This window comes from Macaca nemestrina, chromosome 4 (genome assembly GCF_043159975.1).
Source record: "Macaca nemestrina isolate mMacNem1 chromosome 4, mMacNem.hap1, whole genome shotgun sequence".
Taxonomy (NCBI): domain Eukaryota; kingdom Metazoa; phylum Chordata; class Mammalia; order Primates; family Cercopithecidae; genus Macaca; species Macaca nemestrina.
Genome location: NC_092128.1, coordinates 34881064 through 34902360, shown reverse-complemented (window position 1 = coordinate 34902360; position 21297 = coordinate 34881064). Strand labels below are relative to the sequence as shown.

At 36.8% G+C, this 21297-nt stretch overlaps 1 long non-coding RNA gene across 1 annotated transcript in view; it reads left to right on the top strand.

The window, feature by feature from the left end:
• The window catches only part of LOC139362745 (uncharacterized), a 283374-nt gene that overhangs the window by 123441 nt on the left and 138636 nt on the right, over positions 1-21297 (top strand). The window contains exon 2 of the long non-coding RNA XR_011622001.1: positions 14888-15037. This is a non-coding gene — a long non-coding RNA (uncharacterized lncRNA). The remainder of the gene's footprint in view (positions 1-14887; positions 15038-21297) is intronic.

Sequence of the window (21297 nt, the reverse complement as noted above, 5' to 3'; positions counted from 1 at the left end):
GCCCCACATTTTTATCCAGTCTATCATTGATGGGCATTTGGGTTGGTTCCAAGACTTGGCTATTGTGAACAGTGCTGCATTAAACATACATGTGCATGTGTCTTTATAGTAGAATGATTCATAATCCTCTGGGTATATACCCAGTAATGGGATTGCTGAGTCAAATGGTATTTCTAGTTCTAGATCCTTGAGGAATGGCCACACTGTCTGCCACAATGGTTGAACTAATTTACACTCCCACCAACAATGTAAAAGTGTTCCTATTTCTCCCCACATCTTCTCCAGCATCTGTTGTTTCCTGACTTTTTAATGATTGACATTATAACTAGCATGAGATGGTATCTCATTGTGGTTTTGATTTGCATTTCTCTGATGACCAGTGATGATGAGCATTTTTTCATGTGTCTGTTGGCTGCATAACTGTCCCCTTTTGAGAAATGTCTGTTCATATACTTTGTCTAGTTTTTGATGGGGTTGTTTGTTTTTTTCTTGTAAATTTGTTTAAGTTCTTTGTAGATTCTGGATATTAGCCCTTTGTCAGATGGATAGACTGCAAAAATTTTCTCCCAGTCTGTAGGTTGCCTGTTGACTCTGCTGATAATTTCTTTTGCTGTGCAGAAACTCTCTAGTTTAATTAGATCTCATTTGTCTATTTTGGCTTTTGTTGCCATTGCTTTTGGTGTTTTAGTCATGAAGTCTTTGCCAATGCCTATGTCCTGAATGGTATTACCTAGATTTTCTTCTAGGGTTTTTATGGTTTTAGGTCTTACATTGATTTAATTTTTGTATAAGGTGTAAGGAAGGGATCCAGTTTCAGCTTTCTGCATGTGCCTAGCCAGTTTTCCCAGCACCATTTATTAAATAAGGAATCATTTACCCACTGCTTGCTTTTGTCAGGTTTGTCAAAGATCAAATGGTTGTAGATGTGTGGTGTTATTTCTGAGGCCTCTATTCTGTTCCATTGGTCTGTATATCTGTTTTGGTACCAGTACCATGCTGTTTTGGTTACTGTAGCCTTGTTTGAAGTCAGGTAGCGTGATGCCTCCAGCTTTGTTCTTTTTGCTTAGGACTGTCTTGGCTATGTGGGCTCTTTTTTGGTTCCATATGAAATTTAAAGTAGTTTTTTTATAATTCTGTGAAGAAAGTCAGTAGTAACTTGATGGGGATGGCAGTGAATCTATAAATTACTTTGGGCAGTATGGCCATTTTCATGATATTGATTCTTTCTATCCATGAGCATGGAATGTTCTTCCATTTGTTTGTATCCTCTTTTATTTCGTTGAGCGTTGAAGAGGTCCTTCACATCCCTTGTATGTTGGATTCCTAGGTATTTTATTCCCTTTGAAGCAATTGTGAATGGGAGTTCACTCATGATTTGGCTATCTGTGTAGAGGAAGGCTTATGATTTTTGCACAATGATTTTGTATCCTGAGACTTTGCTGAAGTTACTTATCAGCTTAAGGAGATTTGGGGCTGAGATGATGGGGTTTTCTAAATATACAATCATGTCATCTGCAAACACAGACAATTTTACTTCGTCTTTTCCTAATTGAATACCCTATATTTCTTTCTCTTGCCTGACTACTCTGGCCAGAAATTCCAATTCTATGTTGAATAGGAGCGGTGAGAGAGGGCATCCTTGTCTTGTGCCGGTTTTCAAAGGGATTGCTTCCAGTTTTTGCCCATTCAGTATGATATTGGCTGTGGGTTTGTCATAAATAGCTCTTATTATTTTGAGATATGTTCCATCAATACATACTTTATTCAGAGTTTTTAGCACGAAGGGCTGCTGAATTTTGTTGAAGGTCTTTTCTGCATCTATTGAGATAATCATGTGGTTTTTGTCATTGGTTCCGTTTATGTGATGGATTACATTTATTGATTTGTATATGTTGAACCAGCCTTGCATCCCAGGGATGAAGCCGACTTGATCATGGTGGAAAAGCTTTCTGATGTGTTGCTGGATTTGGTTTGCCAGTATTTTATTGAGGATATTCACATCGATGTTCATCAGGGATATTGGCCTAAAATTTTCTTTTTTTTGTTGTGTCTCTGCCAGGTTTTGGTATCAGGATGATGCTGGCCTCATAAAATTAGTTAGGGAGGATTCCCTCTTTTTCTATTGATTGAAATAGCTTCAGAAGGAACGGTACCAGCTCCTCTTTGCACCTCTGGTAGAATTTGGCTGTGAATCCTTCTGGATCCTGGACTTTTTTTGGTTGGTAGGCTAATAATTATTGCCTCAATTTCAGAACCTGTTATTGGTCTATTCAGAGATTTAACTTCTTCCAGGTTTAGCCTTGGGAGGGTGTATTGTCCAGGAATTTATTTATTTCTTCTAGATTTTCTAGTTTATTTGTGTAGAGGTGTTTATAGTATTCTCTGATGGTAGCTTGTATTTCTGTGGGATCAGTGGTGATATCCCCTTTATCCTTTTTTATTGTGTCTATTTGATTCTTCTCTCTTTTCTTCTCTATTAGTCTGGCTAGTGGTCTATTTTGTTGATCTTTTCCTAAAACCAGCTCCTGGATTCATCGATTTTTTAAAGGGATTTTTGTGTCTCTATCTCCTTCATTTCTGCTCTGATCTTAGTTATTTCTTGTCTTCTGCTAGCTTTTGAATTTGTTTGGAAAGTGCTATATTTATGATTACAGTTTTATTACAAAGGATACAAATCAGGAAAACCCACCCAATGAAGAGATGTATAGCATAAGGTCTGGGAGAAAATGCAGATCTCTTTTCTCTCCTCATGGAATCAGGGCATGTCACCATCCTGGCACATCAATATTCCCTGGCACAGAAAGTTCCACTGAGCTTTGATGTCCAGAAATTTTATTGGGGTTCATTGCATAGGTATGATTGAACTATCGGTCACATGTTTGAACTCAATCTCCAGCCATCCTACCCTGTCCAGAAGTTGGGCTGATATCACATAGCTCATAGCTCCAACCCTCTAATTACACGATTAGGTTTTCCAACATGACCTGTCCCTATTAAGAAGTTAGCTAGAGGCCGACCATGTGGTGCCTCCTTGGCACAACAAAGATACTAATAAAACTCTGAAAATGTCAAGGATTTAGAGATTTACTCCTAGGAATCACTAACACAGGTCAGTAAAATTCCTTATTTTACAAAAGAATCATACAAACATACATATACTCACCTTTGCCAAAGAACATTACTGCTTAATAATAATATTCTAGTTATCATTATTATTATTATCATCTGTTGCTATCTGTCATTAAAGGACTAAAAATCCTATGTCTGTGATACACTAGACATTTTTTATATTGAAAATATATATAGAGAGAGGCTGGGCGCGGTGGCTCACGTCTGTAATCCTAGCACTTTGGGAGGCCCTGGCAGGCGAATCATGAGGTCAGGAGATTGAGACCATTTTGGCTAACATGGCGAAACCCCATCTCTACTAAAAAATACAAAAAAATTAGGGCGTGGTGGTGGGCGCCTATAGTCCCAGCTGTTCGGGAGGCTGAGGCAGGAGAATGGCGTGAACCCAGGAGGCGGAGCTTGCAGTGAGCTGAGATTGTGCCACTGCACTCCGACCTGGGCAACAGAGCAAGACTCTGTCTAAAAATACATATACACATATACACATATATACACACACATATATATACACACACACACATGTGTGTATATATACACACACATATATATACACACACACACGTGTGTATATATACACACACATATATGTATATATACATGCATATATGTGTATATACACACATATACGTATATACATATATGTATATATACATATGTGTGTATATATACTTGTATATATACATATATGTGTGTATATATACATGTATATATACATATATGTGTGTATATATACATACACATACACACAGAAATTCTCAAGGAAAATGTTTTGCTATTTGGACAATATACAAAGACCCTGTTCTTGATCAAATATATATACATATATATGTATATGTGTGTGTATATATACATACACATACACACAGACATTCTCAAGGAAAATGTTTTGCTATTTGGACAGTATACAAAGACTCTGTTCTTGATCAAATATTTTTAAAGTTTGTAAATTATGAGAGTATGTTCTAAAGCCTGGGATTATATTCAGCTCATGTTGATAGTGGGCATTGGGGAAAAATGAGCATCTTATAGATAAACCAACAGAGACTATAAAACTGCTGAGTGATCAGTAATGCAGTGTGTTTAATTAGGCATAAGGAAACTATATTCATGTTTTTTTGACTCTGTCCCTAGCTGGCTATGCTATCTTGGAGACCTGGCTGCTCTCAATTTCTCTCTTCCATTTCCTACATGTATAAATCATATACAATTATTGCTATAATAATTAAAAAATACATATTTTTATTTTAAAAGTGTAAAAATAGTATCAAATGGGGCTAAGGCCGTAACCTCGTGGGGTACTGGCACCTTAAGATGGCAATGGAGTTCCAGATTTCAGTGCCTCAAAGAAACGTAGTCTGAATATATTCCATAAGAGGCAAGGGACTGGAGACCATATCTGATATGGTTTGGCTCTGTGTTTTTGTTCAAGTCTCATGTCGAATTGTAATGCATGATGTTGGGGAAGGGTTTGGTAGGAGGTGATTGAATTGTAGAGGCAGACTTCCTCCTTGCTGTTCTCATGGTAGTGAGTGAGTTCTCGTGAAATCTGATTGTTTAAGTGTTTGACACCCCCCGACTCCCACCCTCCGGCTGCCATGTAAGACATACCTTGCTTCCTCTTCGCCTTCTGCCATGATTGGAAGCTTCCTAAGGCCTCCAGAGCCACGTGGAATGGTTAGTGAATTACGTCTCTTTTCTTCACAAATTACCCAGTCTCAAGGAGTTCTTTATAGCAGTGTGGAAATGGACTAGTACACTGTGAGTCAATTAAACCTCTTTTCTTCACAAATTATCCACTCTTAGGTAGCTCTCTGTAGCAGTGTGAGACTGGAATAATACAATATTCCCCTATGTATAAATGAAACCTGTAAAACCTCAATTTTTGTGTCTAATTTTGCATTTAGAAACATCATTCTTATGACTGTGAAGGGAGAAAGCAAAAAACTCTAACTGATTAATAATTAGTCAAATACTGGGTATTGACTTCAGTTCTAAAAAGTGAAATCCCTGAAGAGATATAAAACATGCTTCTGAGCTGTGAACCCTTAAAAACTGAGCTGAAACTACTTAAACATTGCCCAAGAAGAAAGAAGACGTGGAAGAGAGAAAGAAAAATAAATTAATGGAAAATAAACATATCAACAAAAATTACAAAGCATATGAACAAATCTAACTCCGTGATACAGATTCTCTGCCATTGCAAATTAACACACAAACATCAACACAACAACAACAAAAAGCAACAAAAATAAAATATTACTCACAAAGATAGAAAACTAAATAATCTAGAAAATGCTTCAAGTAAACATTCTTGTTTTTTAAATTCAAGTTTAAAATTCTTGAAGAAATAAAGGAGAAAATAATATGCATAAAACAAAAGTAGGGGTTACGGAAACATCCTTGTGAATCATGAATCAATTAGATTCTTTGTAATGAAAAAGTTAATGGAAACAACAATAAACATATACTTGAGACAGTTAAGGAGAAAACTTGTAATAGAGAACTTTGAAAATTACTGTGACTACAGCCTGAAAGGAGATAGATATATATATGTGTGTGTGTGTATGTGTATATATATAAAATGTGTGTGTCTGTGTGTGTGTTTGAAATTCAGAGAAATAAAGCATAGATTTAGATTCTCTAGTAAAATCTGTTTCCAGAGAGAAAGAGAAGCTAGCAGTTTCCAAAATTGAAGAGCAATGTAAGTCTTTATGCAGAAAGAATACTCTAAATGCTACATATAATAAGCAAACAAAATATCAGATAGATTGGACCTTATGTCATTAAGATTGCAAACTGTTAAATGAAACAATGGTTAAAAAAAATATTTTTGGACATCTAAAGACAAAAATTTATTATTTTCCCTTGAGAATGTAATTGAAATTTCTGTAAAGGGTATATTTTAGCAACAAGAAAAAATAAATCCTGAAGAAAAAATCGTGATTCAAGAAAAAATGTTTAGCAAAGGCACTGATAAAAATATATTGGAAAAAGAAAAAGTAATGACTACAAATAAAGTTTCTGAATATTTAAAATAAAGAAGAACTAACACTGTAGTCAATAGTTAGATGAAATGTAGAATAAATAGCTCAGACTTGCTATATCTTATCTGAGAGAAGGTTAGAAGTACAGATTAATTCTGAGGTTTTATTAATATATATAAAATTAAGTAGGCATGTTAACAAATTTTAAGGGGAAATGCCAATAAAGAATAAAAATAGAAACTGTTACAATCTCATAGTAGACAGGAAAGAAAAAACAGGCAAAGATATAATATGATAATAGAAAATATAAAATAAGATGATTGAAACTTGTTCAACTATAAGTAATCACAGTAAATATAAACTTTATTACAAGAAAGAAACTCTAGAAACAAACAACTATAACTTATTTATAGTTGGCACAACCAAAATAAAGTGGCGCAAAGCTGTGAACAGAATGTTTATCACTCTGTTCTCCCCCCAGTCCCTCCCAGTGCCAATTCATATGTTGAAGTCTAAATCTCCAATATGATAGTATTTGGAGATGGAGCCTTTAGGAGATGTCTTAGTCTGTTTGGCTTGTTGTAACAAAATTCCATAGACTGAGTGAATTATAAACAACTGAAATTTATCTCTCATAGTTCTGGAGGCTGGGAAGTCTAAGATCAAAGCATCAGCAGATTTGGTGTCTGGTGATGGTCTGGTGTCTGGTAAGGGTCTGGTGTCTGGTTCATAGGTGACACCTCCCTGCTCTGTCCTCACATGGTAGAAGAAGCAGGACAGCTCTCTGGGGCCTCATTTATAAGGGCACTAATCCCATTCATGAAGGTTCTGCCTTCATCTAACGACCCCTCAAAGATCTTACCTCCTAATTTCATCATACTGGTGATTAGGTTTCAACATATGAATTTTGGAGGGACAAAAGCATTCAGCCTATAGCAGGAGGTAATTAGGTCATAAAGTTGTAACCCTCATGAATAAGATTATTGCTCTTATAAAAGACATGAGAGAGATGATTGTGCTCTGCTCTCCACCATGTGAGGATCCAAGAAGATGACCATCTGCAAACCAGGAATCAGGCCATCAACAGACATTGGATCTGCTGGCAGATTGACCTCGGACTTTCCAACTTGCAAAACAGTGAGAGATAAATGTTTCTTGTTTAGGCTACCCAGTACATACCAGTCTGTTACAGCAGCCTGAATGCATTAAAACACATGGAAAGATTAAAAAGAAGGGAATGGAAAATAATCACTGCTGCCACCTCCATGCTACTCTTGCTACTTTCACAATTATAAGTAATATTTATGGAGGGCTCCCTTTGTTGTAAACATTATTCTAGGATCTTTACCCATTTTATCTTATTAATTCTTGCTGAAAGCTTAAAGTAAAAAATAATGTAATAGTGCTAATATCAGGTGAACAGAGTTTATGAAAATAACATTTCCTCCTTAAGTTATTTTAACCCCATACTAGCTATGCTACTGATAAATATCAAAAGGATTTTTCTGAGATGCAAATCTGATCATGTCAGTGATTTTCTTCAAGTCTTTCATTTTCTACATCATAAATAATACAGGTAATTAAACTTCCACAGCACTAACTACATCTCAGGAACTCTGACTACTTTATACGTGTATGCAGCTCATTTAACCATCACACAACATTATGAGGTTGTTAATTAATCCCATTCTTCAGCTGATTAAATGAGGCACTGAGGCATAATTTTCCCAAGCTTACACAGCCATTAAGTGGCAGAGCTGTGAGCTGAATTCAGGAGCACATGACTCTAGAGATCACGCTTCTAACCACATTACGACACCTATCTCAACAAACAGTTTGACTTCTAAAACTTTATTTTTGAACTCTTCCATATTTTGTCACCATGTTTCTCATCAACTTTCAACACACACTGTAATTTATCCATAACAAACTATTAAACTTAACATTTCTGCAATTTCAAGCCTTAGTACCTTTACTGGTGCTACTTTCTTGGGCTGAAATAGCCTTTCTATCTGGTGTGCTTACAAACACCTTTCAAAATTCAGTTCAAGAATATTATCTTCTCTGAAGCATTCTCTGGTACTATGGGTGAGAATCAAAATATTTAATAACAAGTAGGAAGAGGTACCAACCAAATAGAATAAATGCTTTGATCAATTAGAAACAATGCTGGGCACAATCATTGCAGCAGTTTCGTCCCTGAGTTCTTGGCTCTCACATAAGTAGAGTAACACCAGGCCAAACAGAAATTGTTCTCAGGCCAAGTTTGATAGGCTTGTGGCTCAAGCAAAGCAAGTGGGCAGTGTGTGAGAGAGGGATCCTGGTGCTAGCTCCTGCAGGGGCTTAGCTCTTGTCATTTCAAGGAAGCTGAGGTGTAAAAAGGAGCAATATGCAGGCTTGAAGAGGCTGGGAACTTTTAGCACCTGTGCAGTTTGACAACATGCCTCTTCATGCATTTCATGTCTCATGTTAAATTTCCACCTCTGGATGCAATGAAGCTATAGTGAGGAAAAACTCAGTGAAAGGTCAGCGCTAGAGGCCATCTTGTCTTTAGCTGGTTGGATCTGATTAGGTTTTTATCAGGAATGCTAGCGTCCCGCTTTAACGACCTTAGGAGAAGTAACTCCAGGAGATAAATGGATAGGTTCTTTCGTGGTTGGGAATTCAGCTTGGTCAGCTAAGTTAGGAGGAGGCATCTTTTTGCTCCATGACTTGGGTCAGCTTGCTAAGGGAGGCAAGAAGGTAAGAGAGGGAATATGCCTGCACATGAGAGGCCCATGTGGTCTTGAAATGGGAAAGGTTCCCTTGTCCCCCTAGCCGGGTGTGCAGTGGGGGCTGGGGCTTGCTTCAGGGCCCCAACACTCAAACCTTATGAGAGCATACAGATGGGCAGGCTGTGGGGCTGTGACCCGACGGCAATGTCTAGAGGTCAATGATTACAGCTTCTGAAGCCCCAGTGTGCATGTGTTACAGGGTGCTCTTTTAGTTTGCAGTCTATAGGCGGCTTGGGTTAACCAGCTCAATCAGACCTTCTACCTTGTCACAAGGACAGAGGGCTTTCTGTATCCCAGGTTCTTGCCTTGGTGTACAAGAAGAATCTTATCACAGGTGGGCTTGGAGAATGAGCGCAAAGTTTTATTTAGTGTAAGTAGCTCTTCGATGATCAGGGAGCCAGAAGAGAGATGGTTTTTCCCTGGAGTTGGGCTGCTCCGCGGCCCCAGTTCTCCTCTGATTGCCGCGGCAAAGCTCGGCCTCATCCCACTGATCACATCGGCTGTCCGGTCTGTCAGTGTGCTCCTGCTCCTTCCATGTCCTTTTCGCCCTCTAGCCACTTATGTCTTATTCCGCTGATGTACTCTTCTCAAAGTCGGCCCACCTGTGTCTGCCTGCTAGGGTATCAGGGTTTTTTTTTTTTAAATAAGCACAGGATGGGGGGGTGGCAAGCCAGGGTGGTCTTGGGAAATGCAACATTTGCGCAGGAAATGATTGTCCTCATCTAGGTCCATGGGGGTGGAGCCTAGCCAGGGACCATAGCCTGCTCTACCTAGCACTTCTCTTCCCCTTTTCTGTATCATTTAAAGGGAACATGTTCTTCCCGTCCCAGCACTTCCCTTCTGTGCCAGTCTTGGTTACCATGTCTCTTGTCTGCCAGGACTGAGTCTCTTTCCTACATTGTCTCACAACTACTATGCTCTGTGACGGAGTGGGCAGAATATCGGACCAGCCGGAACTCTTCATCTCCCTTTGAGCAGAAGTGGCCCATCAGTTGGCTGTGCGCTTTATCACTTCATACATGGGTGTTATAATAGTACTAGAGGTCCATCTTCCCCTGGAGGTGATCAGTTTCTTCAGGACAAGAACACTGTCTTTTTCATACTTATATTGCCAGCAAGAAACACAGCACTTGGCATGTACTTAGTGCCAAATATTTGTTGACAGCGTGGAAGAAGAAACGAAATCACTTATCCTTTCTAGGGTCTTGATTTCCTTATTTGATACATTAAGAGACTTGGAGTAATTGAACTATAAGGTCCTTCCAAAAAAACCTATAAAGGAAATGAATTTTATGAATTATGTCAACTGATAAATAGTGATTAGATGGTTTCCCCAGAATAGTTCACAAAGAAAATGCTCTTTAGTTACACATTCTGAAGTATTTGATATTTTCAGCAGAATCATTTGAATCTTATCAAATCTACATTAGATACTTTGGAAAAGGCACACACTAAGCCTCCTATCAGCTTATATATTATTTCTTGAAAGAAAAAGGTGGTAGAAAACATACCTAAAAAAAATTTGGTTGACATTTCATACAATGAATTTATTCTACTTCAGTAGACTTTGAAAAATTGTTGGTTAATTAAGATATCAAGAAGAGTGGAATAGAAAGCGCTTATAATTGAGCTATTCAGATCCATAGCAGCTTGAATAAATTGAAGGGGTCATGAAAACTGTTTTGTCCTTTTCTTTTTTTGAGATTCATTCATTTGTCATTTTAATGAGAATATCATCTAAAAATTTAATTTTCAGGAATGTCAAGAGTCAGAATTTAACCAGGGAAGACAAGATGCTAGTAGAGAAAGTAATGGTAAACAGAAGAAAGCGAGATAGAGAAGGGGGTGGGTAAAGAAGAGGAAGAATGTGTCTATGATTGGATCCAAATATAAGGAAGGATTCTTAAAGTTAAGTCCTACTGGAATAATGCAGAAGAGATATTTTTACCATAATGTGAGTTGACATGCAAGAGCAGCAGGTGAAAAGAAGGGCACAGAGTTTACTGCAGGAATATTCTATCTCATGTATGTGTATAAACAATAGTCTAACTTTTTCACATAAGCACATTGGTAAATATGTCAGAGGAATTAAGTATTGCATATTTTAAAACAAAGAGTTGCAGCCAGAAAATATTTAACTATATACCTTGATTTGCTTGAAAATTTAATAACACAAAATCTCTCTAAAGACACTATGTCTTACCACTACCCACATTATATTCTTTTTGTCATCATACACAAAGGAAAGTAATTTCAAAATCCTGAAAATCAACTAAAACAGAATAGAGAATCATTATCATTGAACTTTTACACAGCAGTCTGATTTTGCAAAGTGAAATTTTTAGGCCCATGACATTTTTGTTTTCAGGTACTTTATAATTATTGCATTTCGAATTCTCTTTTAGATACCAAATTATTAATAACTCTTAATTGCCTGAACCAAAATTTAATGGCCAAATTGGCTTTGGCAATTAAGTGTTAGATTAATAATTTGATTCTTAGATTATTATGTTGAATCTCAATTTGATCATTAGAGTACTATGTTGAAACTGTTAGGCTCTATGTCTTTCAAAAATTATTAACTGGTAGTTATTTAATACATTCTGTGGAATGATATTCTACCTTGAAAAAGATTTAATTTACATTGTCAAACTGTCTTCTCTTCTAATTCATAGCTTTTCACATTTAGAATACAATAGAACGAAGTTGAAAGTTGAGTACCAGTTCTCAGAATTTGGTACCTTTAACCGCTACACAGTGAAAAAGAGAAATTGAATTTATACAAATCATTTTTCTTTTCTCTTTCCCATAATTTGTTCCTTGTCACATTAATTTTTTTGACCTAGTTATATAGAACATATATTGAGAACAACAGAGACCATCGAGCCATATATGTTCACTTGTAACTTGAATGTCCCCAAATCTGAGATGTGGATTTAACAGGTCACAGAGCATATTTACATTTGACAAAGTCATTATGTTTTTTTTTGTTTAAGTGTTTAAAGGGCATAACTAGTCTGTCCAATTAGAATATTATTTTGACAGAATCTAGTGAACGCTGTATATCTTTTAAAACAATCTTAGCCTATAAATGCTTCTTCAATGAAAAATCAAAATCGAGACAAACTAATGATGAATTTCAGTGCTAATCAACCAAATGAACCACTTTTCCATTCTAGTATTCATACCCTTCTAGTATTCATACCCTATTCCACAGAGGAATGTCATAACACTATTTAATTTATATTGGGCTGTAGAATGCAATTCCAAGAATGGGTACTGGTTGTAGCTTTCTTTGCGATACTTCTAGGTGTGAAGTGATGGTATCTTTGTAGCTGTCAGTGGTGGAAGAGTGGAAGCTATTTGCTTCCTATATGTTCCTGTTTTTATTTTATTTTAAATAGCAATCTGTTTCTAATTAAGATGCCATCCACCAGGGCAATTTGAGGAGAATGAATTGTGTTCTTGTGAGCTGTCTTGTGCAATGGCTGCAGTGTAAATAAAAGTGAAACAGCTTTCTTTTTTTATTATTTGTTTCGAGTGTAACAACTCAGTGTAGTAAAATACAGACAGTTTTGCTTTTGCCAAGACAGAACAGGCTTTGCTCTCATAATACATATGACACTGAGATATTTTTCTTGTGTTCAGATTTCAGGAAATAATATATTGAATAAATCATATGTAAAATCAGTTGTAAGCACAAAACAATTAAAACTCACCAGAAAATGCCCGAATTGTAGAATTCCTTAATATTATAGCATGAATGAATGAAAGTAAAACTGCTATATTATAGGATAAGGTGATTAAATAAAATTTTAGGGATATTAATTTAGAATGGGGTGAATAGGACAAATTGGAAATGGACAGACTGGAGTCAGAGAGATAAATTAGGAAACTAAGAAGTTTCAATGTTTAGGCTGAGAAAATAACTTTAGTAATAATCCAGTGGGGCTTTTATTTTGCAGGTGAGAAGTGAGGCCCTAGAGAAGTTGACTTGACCAAAATTAATCAGTCACAGTGTGATTTATCAATCTAAATTTCCTAACACCACTTCTGTCCAGTAGGTGTTTTTATTATAACATGCTACTTCTAAGATGGATTTCTGAAAATAAACAATTCTAAATCTCTGATAGTTCACTAACTTAGGTCTGGTAGGAGAGAAAAAGACTCTTGTATTGAAGAAATTGCCTACTTTTTTCTGTTTTTTTTTTTTTTTTTAAACAAGAAATAAGAAAGATATTGTGGATTAGGAGTTATGCTTGAATTGAGTCTCAGTTTTTACCAAAATCGCGCTGATATTTGATGAAAGCTTCACTATTATTTATCATGAAGTTAAAAAAAAAAAAACCTTAATCTTCAGGAATTTCAGGTCCACAGGCCATTTCATGAGAATCATTGGCAGAGTTTCTAAAATTTATAAAAGTAAATATTTGAACACAGTCAGTTAATACCACAATCTCTATTTTCTGATCTCCATTTGGCCTCATGGCCCCTTATGTGGGTGGCATTGGAGTGACCACAGGCATTTTTGACATCATTCTAAGGAAAAGTTAAGTTGATAGTTAATTTAAGTTTGCATTTAATGGAATTGCATTTCTTTGGTTTGTTGTCACATTGTGAACAGGTGTTTTCTAGCTATCGAAGTGAAGGAATGGTTTCCAAAAATTCTTCTACACCCTTTTGAAAAAACAGACTCAATGACATTAACACCAAAGTGATTATGAGCACTGTCAATTCAAAGAATATTACAGAGTAGTTACAACACAACAGAACTTGAATTGCCCTAACATATTACAGGTCATACAAATTTTTAAGTCTTATTGCTCATCTACAAAAGAAACTCGATAGATAATTCCCCAAATTTAACAACAATTTAAAGAATTTATGTGACAATAATTTGGGAAGCTAAATTGTCAATAACAGATAACAAATAACTTGTCATCAACCATGCTAGAGAAAATACTAAATTCCTTTCCTACTATCTTTATAGAAAATATTAATATATATGAAGAGGTAATCAGAGTATATTCCAAAATATAACCAATAAGTATGTAAGACAGTTAACTAATTAAAATACTATATTACTTTTCTGGATTTTGTGATGTTTGTCATCTTTTAGGAAACAAGATAAAGAGAGCTAAGGAAAAGAGAGACAAGAAATCCTGGACATTTTTCCCTCATTCCTTTGTGGGTTGTTCTCAGATAAGGGTGTATGTGTACATACATATAAGATTATTCGTTGAGATATAGGCAAAAATACTTTGACATCTCTCTATATATTTTCTTAAAAACCTTTAATTTCTTTATATACTTATATTCACACATAATTTTGCATAAATTTAATGTTATACGTTTTCTATAATCATTGCTTTTACCTGTTTTTTCTTAATGGGAGTTGTATCACAGTTTGATCTGGGAAGCAGAATGACTTTAAATGATACAGAAAAGGAATTATTGGCCAGGCGCGGTGGCTCATGCCTGTAATCCCAGCATTTTGGGAGGCCAAGGGTGGATCATTTGAGGTCAGGAGTTCAAGACCCAGCCTGGCCAACATGGTGAAACCCTGTCTCTACTAAAAATAAAGTTTTCTGGGCATGATGGCACATGCCTGTAATCCCAGGTACTTCAGCGGCTGAAGCAGGAGAATCGCTTGAGCCTGGGAGGAAGAGGTTGTAGTGCGACGAGATTGCTCCACTGCACTCCAGCCTGGGTGATAGAGTGAGACCCTGCCTAAAAAAAAAAAAAAAAAGAAAAGAAAAAGGGATTTATTATAGAGATTAGACCCAATGCATCTGTGGAAGCTGGAGAAGAAGTCAATGGAGGGCCGTTACCACTGCATATGATGTGAGACTGACAATTTCGTAGGCTAGAAGGGCCGGTAGTTAGGAAGAAATGTTGGAAATGAAGCAGGGAACAATAAGAAAAAATTGCAAATGATGAAGCCTAACTAGAACCTGTGAAGTCAAACTGGAATCCATATCTGTGTTTTACTGCCTCTAGCTTGCCTATGTATTTGACCTAGAAGAAAAAGCTGATGATCTTCACCATGGCGTTGCACAAGTGAGTGTCCCAGAAGTCAAAGAAGCTGAAGAGAAGATTCCTTGGGAGTTGAAGTAGATGTGGGTCTGGCAGCTGCCCCCGACCAACCAGGTGAACTCCTAGATTAGCTACACTGTATGCAAGCTGTGATAACATCCCCAGACCAGCCAGGTGAACCACTAGATTAGCTACACTGTACGCAAGCTGTAATAACATAGTGAATTGCAGTGGGTCCAGGCACCTATGGTCACTTTCATAATGTGATGGCTACTGCCTCACTTTTGCCTTTCAAGTCTTGGGCAAATTTGTCTGGTGACTAACCCTAAAATGCAACTATACCAGAAGGGAATTCTGGGAAATGTCTTTCCAGCTTGTGTAAATTGACACATTTCTCTATTTACTAAAGATTGTTGGATATGTTTTCACGATTGCTGAATATTCAGATGTACTGCATAAAAATTAATATTTTTCTTTTCCTTCTTTTTTGCTACTAAGAATAATGCAGCAATAAACACCAGTAACATATGTCCTTATGTACTGCTAGTTTTCTTTCTGTGGGATAGAGCCCATAAGTGGCTAAACCAAATAGTAGACATTTATTTTAATTTTAATAAATGTTGAAATTTTTTTAAAAGGCTGTATAAGTCAACATTTTTACCTGAAGGCTTTTTTCTTTTTTTCTTTTTTTTAACTATACTGATTTTCCTGTAGCTCTGCCAGTGAGAGATATGATGGTCTTTTTTAATGTACACCAATTCAATGGGCAAATGCGTTATCTCATTTTTAATTTTTATTTATCCATGTATGAGATTTTGATTATGTTTTTATATTTGAGATTTTGGTTGTATTTTTATAATTGCTGGCCATTTAGATACGTTATTTTGTTAATTGTTAATTTGTATTTTTATTTCTATTTCTATTTTCTGTCTTTCTGTTAATTTATACATGTTATTTTTTATTGTGTAGGTACTTGTCATTGCAAAATTGTTGGTAGAAATAATCCAAGATCTTTTATGACGTTTTGTGTCTCCAGAGAAGATATGTGTTTTCGTCTTCCAGGCTGGTACTTCATGGTGTCTCTGGCAATGCAGAATTATTCAATTCTATTTCAAGAATTGAAATGGTTCAAATCTCAGCTTCAGTCTACACTAAGGCATAACTACTGCTTTATATTTACAAGATTTAGTATTTTTCCCTTTCTTGAATTCTTACAGCTTTCTACTCTAATTTTGAAATCCCTATCCTGAGAAGGCCTTCAAAAGGCACTATTCAATTTCTTATCCTCTCTGACATTTCTTTTGGAATCTGCAAGAAAAAAAGCAACACCAAATTTCTGGGCTCATCTTCCTAAGCCTCTAGGTAAATATTTACTGTTTTGTTAACTCTCTTAGCTTTTCATGGAGATTTAAAAAAATACGGCAATGAGCTTTTCTACTCAGAGTTTAGGCCAGACTACTCAGTCCCAGAACTTGATAACCTAGATCTGAAATCCTAATGGCACTCATGCTTAGAATGATAGCATTATTTCAGAGTTAGGGTTTTGGGGTTGGTCCTCAATAAATATCATCCCTCTTCTTTATTTGAGATAGTGACATCTTGGGAAATAAGATGAAGAGTAAAAATATTATCTAAGATATTTTCTTTGTTACTAATGGCATGAACGTTGAAGAGACAGCTTAGCATGAGAGTAGACTCTGCCTGTTAACTGAAACCCAGAATAAGGCAGATGTACTCAGCTAGTTACAGGCCATGCTGTACACAAGAGCCTCCTGTAGTTGTAGCCTGTTCTGACTGCACAGCTGAGCAGATGACAACTACAGCCTTGTATATGTTGGCCTGCTTTTTAGTTAGAAACCTGTCACCTGCTAAACTGAACAGAGATGACAGAGGCTCGATGGTGTTTAGGGAAAATCCTTCCTCATGGACCCTAGAGAAAAGGAATTCCTCCTAAAGACGGGATTACAGCAACTTAGTATCATTAATTGAGAAAGGATCCTCAGGAAGGCTAGTATTTGATATTCATACTTAGCTTAGTACAAAGAGCTATGTACTTTCGAACTGTTGGATATTCTTAAATACTGAATACACCAATACTCTGCTTCAACTTTAGCAATTGTGTGACTTTGGACAAAACATTTAACTCCCTTGAATCAATGTTTCTTTATGGGTATACAAGAGATCAAAACCTCTTTTTATCTTTTTTTTTTAAAGCTCAAATGAGGTGATGTGTTTAGAATATTATACACATATTAGAAAATGCTCTTAATATAACTTGTGTGTGTATGCATGCATGTGTGCACATGTGTGTGTGTTTATTTTTCAAGCTTTGCTAGTGTGGCCTCCTGGGGTGCTTCTCCTCATTAGGATGCTTGTTTGTCTGCCCTCTGCCCTCCTGCCAATGCTGGAGGGGCCTCCTTCAGCTATTTTTAGTGGAGCCACATCACCATCTGCATGTAACACAGGTTCTCCCATCTTTATTATCTAGCTTTTATTTTTTCCCCAAGCACAGATGAATGGCAGGTGTTACAGATCTTTTCTAACTCAATATTATGTTTCTGGTGAAAAACAGTTTTCCATCTGAACACTTCTCCCAGACCTTGAAGGTTACTTCCTTCTATCAAATACATCCTTTAGTTCTCTGACATGCTAGCTTATTAAATCGCTGCTCCACTCCAAGTGCTTCAATGGGGAGCTATCTGCAGCTTTCATTTTCTCTGTTGATATGGTATGTCTTAGATTTTAACCAAAATAAAAGCAGAGGAGTGTCTGCTTTTATAAAATTTATTTTAAAAATTAATAAAAAATTTTATATATTGTATATAGTTGCACTATCCTCTACCCCAACCACATCAGATATTTCCTCATCGTGCTTCTGTGAATGTCACGGGGAATTTTGAAATGTGATTGAGATTACTACTAGGTTAAGCCTAGCAGAGTTGTGGTTGTTTTTTGTTTTGTTTTGTTTTTGTTCTTTTTTTGTTTTTTGTTTGTTTGTTTTTTTCCCCGTGAGAAATTGTCATTACAATGTAAGATTTTAACAGAAAGCTTTTGTATGTTAGGTCTCCTTGCTTATAAAGTATGGAGAGAAAACATTGAAAATGCAAGCACATGTTTAAAAATTATATTGCTTCAAGTTAAAAGGGTTTCTCTTAAAATCCTAAGTTTAAATTCAGTTTTATTGTCTTGTGAGATATTTTATAAAGCTAGCCTATGAAATAGATATGTGAAATGTTTGGTTTTTCCTTTAATCCTATTAAGTATCCTCTAAAGATCATCTCAATTTTGGCAAGTACTTGTTCTTCCTGCCCTTCCATGGCCATTGCCAGTTTTACACCCTCTTTTATCAGTGGCTGCCCAAGACCCCTGGCCTTTTGTACCCAACAGGTATCTCTTGTTTCATGCTAGGATCGATGCCATCATGTCATTTTGTTCTATGCTACCATCTGTATCTACTCAGGAGCTAAGAATGTTTTCCCTACCTTAACTGGAGGTACAGTGTAGGTTAGCGTCTCTCTGAACAAAGAATTCACTCAGAGAGAAGAACTCTTTAAAATGCTGTAGTAATGAAAGGAACTCTGGTCTTGGGTTTAAGAAACGTCCTCCATTTATAATTATTCTCCTGAAGGGAAACATTCTGCTGTAAGTTTTTTAGATTGGGGTTGTTTGCCAGTTCATTTTGCATTGCTATAAAGGAATATATGAGACTGGGTAAATTATAAAGATAAGAGGCAAATTTTGGCTTACAATTTTGCAGACTCTGTAGGAAGCATAGAGCTGGCATCTGCTTCTGGTGGGGCATAAGGCAGCTTAAAATCATGGTGGAAGGCAATGAGGGAACAAGCATGTCACATGGGGAGAGACAGAGCAAGGGAGAAGTGGGGAGGTTCCACACTCTTTTAAAAAAGCAGATCTCTAGTGAACTCATTACCCTGGGGAAGGCTCCAACCCATTCATGAGGGATCCACCCCTACAACCCAACACTTCCCAGTAGGCCCCACCTTTAACATTGGTGGGGAGGTATCACTTTTATTTGTTTGTTTTTTTTTTGAGATGGAGTCTCACTCTGTTGCCCAGGCTGGAGTGCAGTGGTATGATCTCAGCTCACTGCAACCTCTACCTCCCAGGCTCAAGTGATCCTCCCATCTCAGCCTCCCAAGTAGCTGGGACCATAGGTGCACACACCACCACGCCCAGCTAATTTTTGTATTTTTTGTAGAGATGGGGTTTCATCATGTTGCCCAGACTGGTCTCGAACTCCAGAGCTCAAGCAACCCACTGGCCTAGGCCTCCCAAAGTTCTGGATTACACGCGTGAGCCACTGTGCCTGACTCGGGGGTGGGATGGGGGGTGTGTCACTTTTTAACATGAGATTGGAGGAGACCAATATCCAAACCGTATTAGGGTTGCTTGGGAGTTTTTCTACTGGCAAATATGACTTTTCTCTGCTGAATATATGAAATATCCTCTTAATTTTAGTTCTCCAAACCATTTGTTTCTCTTTGACTGAGGCTGCATGGTGCCAAAATATCATGGTTTTCTGCAGAGTAAATATTAATATCATTTGGACAAATGATATTAATTTTTGTGTCCATTTAAAATAATTTAACATTAACAAGAAAGGTAGAGTCATTTTTACTTCCAGGTTATACAGGCGCTGATGTGGTTTCTGAAAGTCAACAAAATTTCTTTCAACCCACTGTCCCCTAAGAACACTGTGATTGCAACCATCATCTCCCTGCCCGCTCTGTCCCAACACTTCTCATTCTGCATAGCAGAGCTGGAATAATGCACTGACACAGCAGGCCGCAGCCGAGGGCACCAGCGATGACACTGAGATCAGCAGCAATGACAGCAAAAACATATTTAGCCTGTCTTTTAAAAATAACATCACAGATACACCAGAGACTTAATGTCATTGATTTTCATTGTTGTTTTCTCCCCAGCCAACTTGTCTGAAGTAGAATGTGGCAGTGAGATCTCAACTAACAATGAGCTTCTCTATTTATAATGTGGTCACTGTTCAAGATTGTTTCTCTATTAAGTGTAAAACCATTAAGCCAAGTTTTCTGTTGGCAATCATAGATGTCCATCAGCATGAAAACCCAGGACTGCATGTTTGCAAAGTGGGTTAGCTTCAGATTATTCATTTGCCTCTTAGTTTCAGATTATTTATTTGCCTTAAAAAAAAAAAAGGAAAAGAAAAAGAAGTGCTAAAATGGGGGTTATAGTGCTGTACAGGGTTGTGTGGATAAATGAGATCACAAAAAGCAAAAGGGAGACCTCAGTGGGGCAGGCAGCTCTTACTATCTGTATCTATGACATTCATTAAACTAAGTTCCCCAAATCTTAGATGCTTGAGTGTCTACAAATGTCTGATTCAATTATTTTAAAACTTTAATAAAAGTTGACATTTTAAAAAGTAAGTTCTGAACCATTTTTCACACCTTGGAAATCATCACATTAACTTGAGCTATTAGGATAACTACTTTGGGGGCTGATCTAAATAAGAAAAAAGGCTTTTTCTGCCGTCATTGAATGATGAAGACTGTAGCTGTATTAGAGCTCTTATAAAGTATAGCCTCCACATCACTACTGAGCTAAATTTGTATTAGCATATACCCAGTAAAGCACATGCACATTGAACTTCTTAAAATGCCAGACAAAGCTCAAAGGTATTTTCCATCCCATGCACTCCTTCTGCTCATGCTGCTACACTAGAGACTCCAAGCAATGTGTGGAAACTTGCACAGTCACTTGGAAATGAGAAAATACAATGACAATTATTTGCACTAGAGGTTCAAGTTTTGTTGCAAAACAGAGAAAAAAACATTACCCATTTCATCCCTGCAAAGATAAAATAGCATTTTGCAACAGCACAGTAAGCATGTAAGTAAGACTCTCCATTTCTTGGGAAGACAAAAATCTATGGAAATAAATTAAAACCTGATAATGAAAGTGTACTTTTTGCATAAAGTTACCAGTTGGTAGGTGAGGGAGGGGATAACATCGAGAAAAATCTCATTACAGTATATACATGTGACATTATGGCAAGGATGTTATATGAGCTTTCATTTTTAATAAATTATTTTTATAGATTTAGAGGGTACAAGTGCAGTTTTGTTATATGGATATATTGTGTAATGGTGAAGTCAGGGCTACTAGCGTAACCATTACCCAAAGATTGTACATTGTACTGGTTGGGTAATTTTAATCCTTCGTACCCCCACTCTCCCACCTTTCTTGAGTCTCTAGTGTCTAGTATTCCATTCTCTATATCCATGTGTACACATTCTTTAGCTTCTACTTATAAGTGAGAACATGTGGTATTTGACTTTCTGTGTATGAGTAATTTCACTTAGGACAGTGGCCCT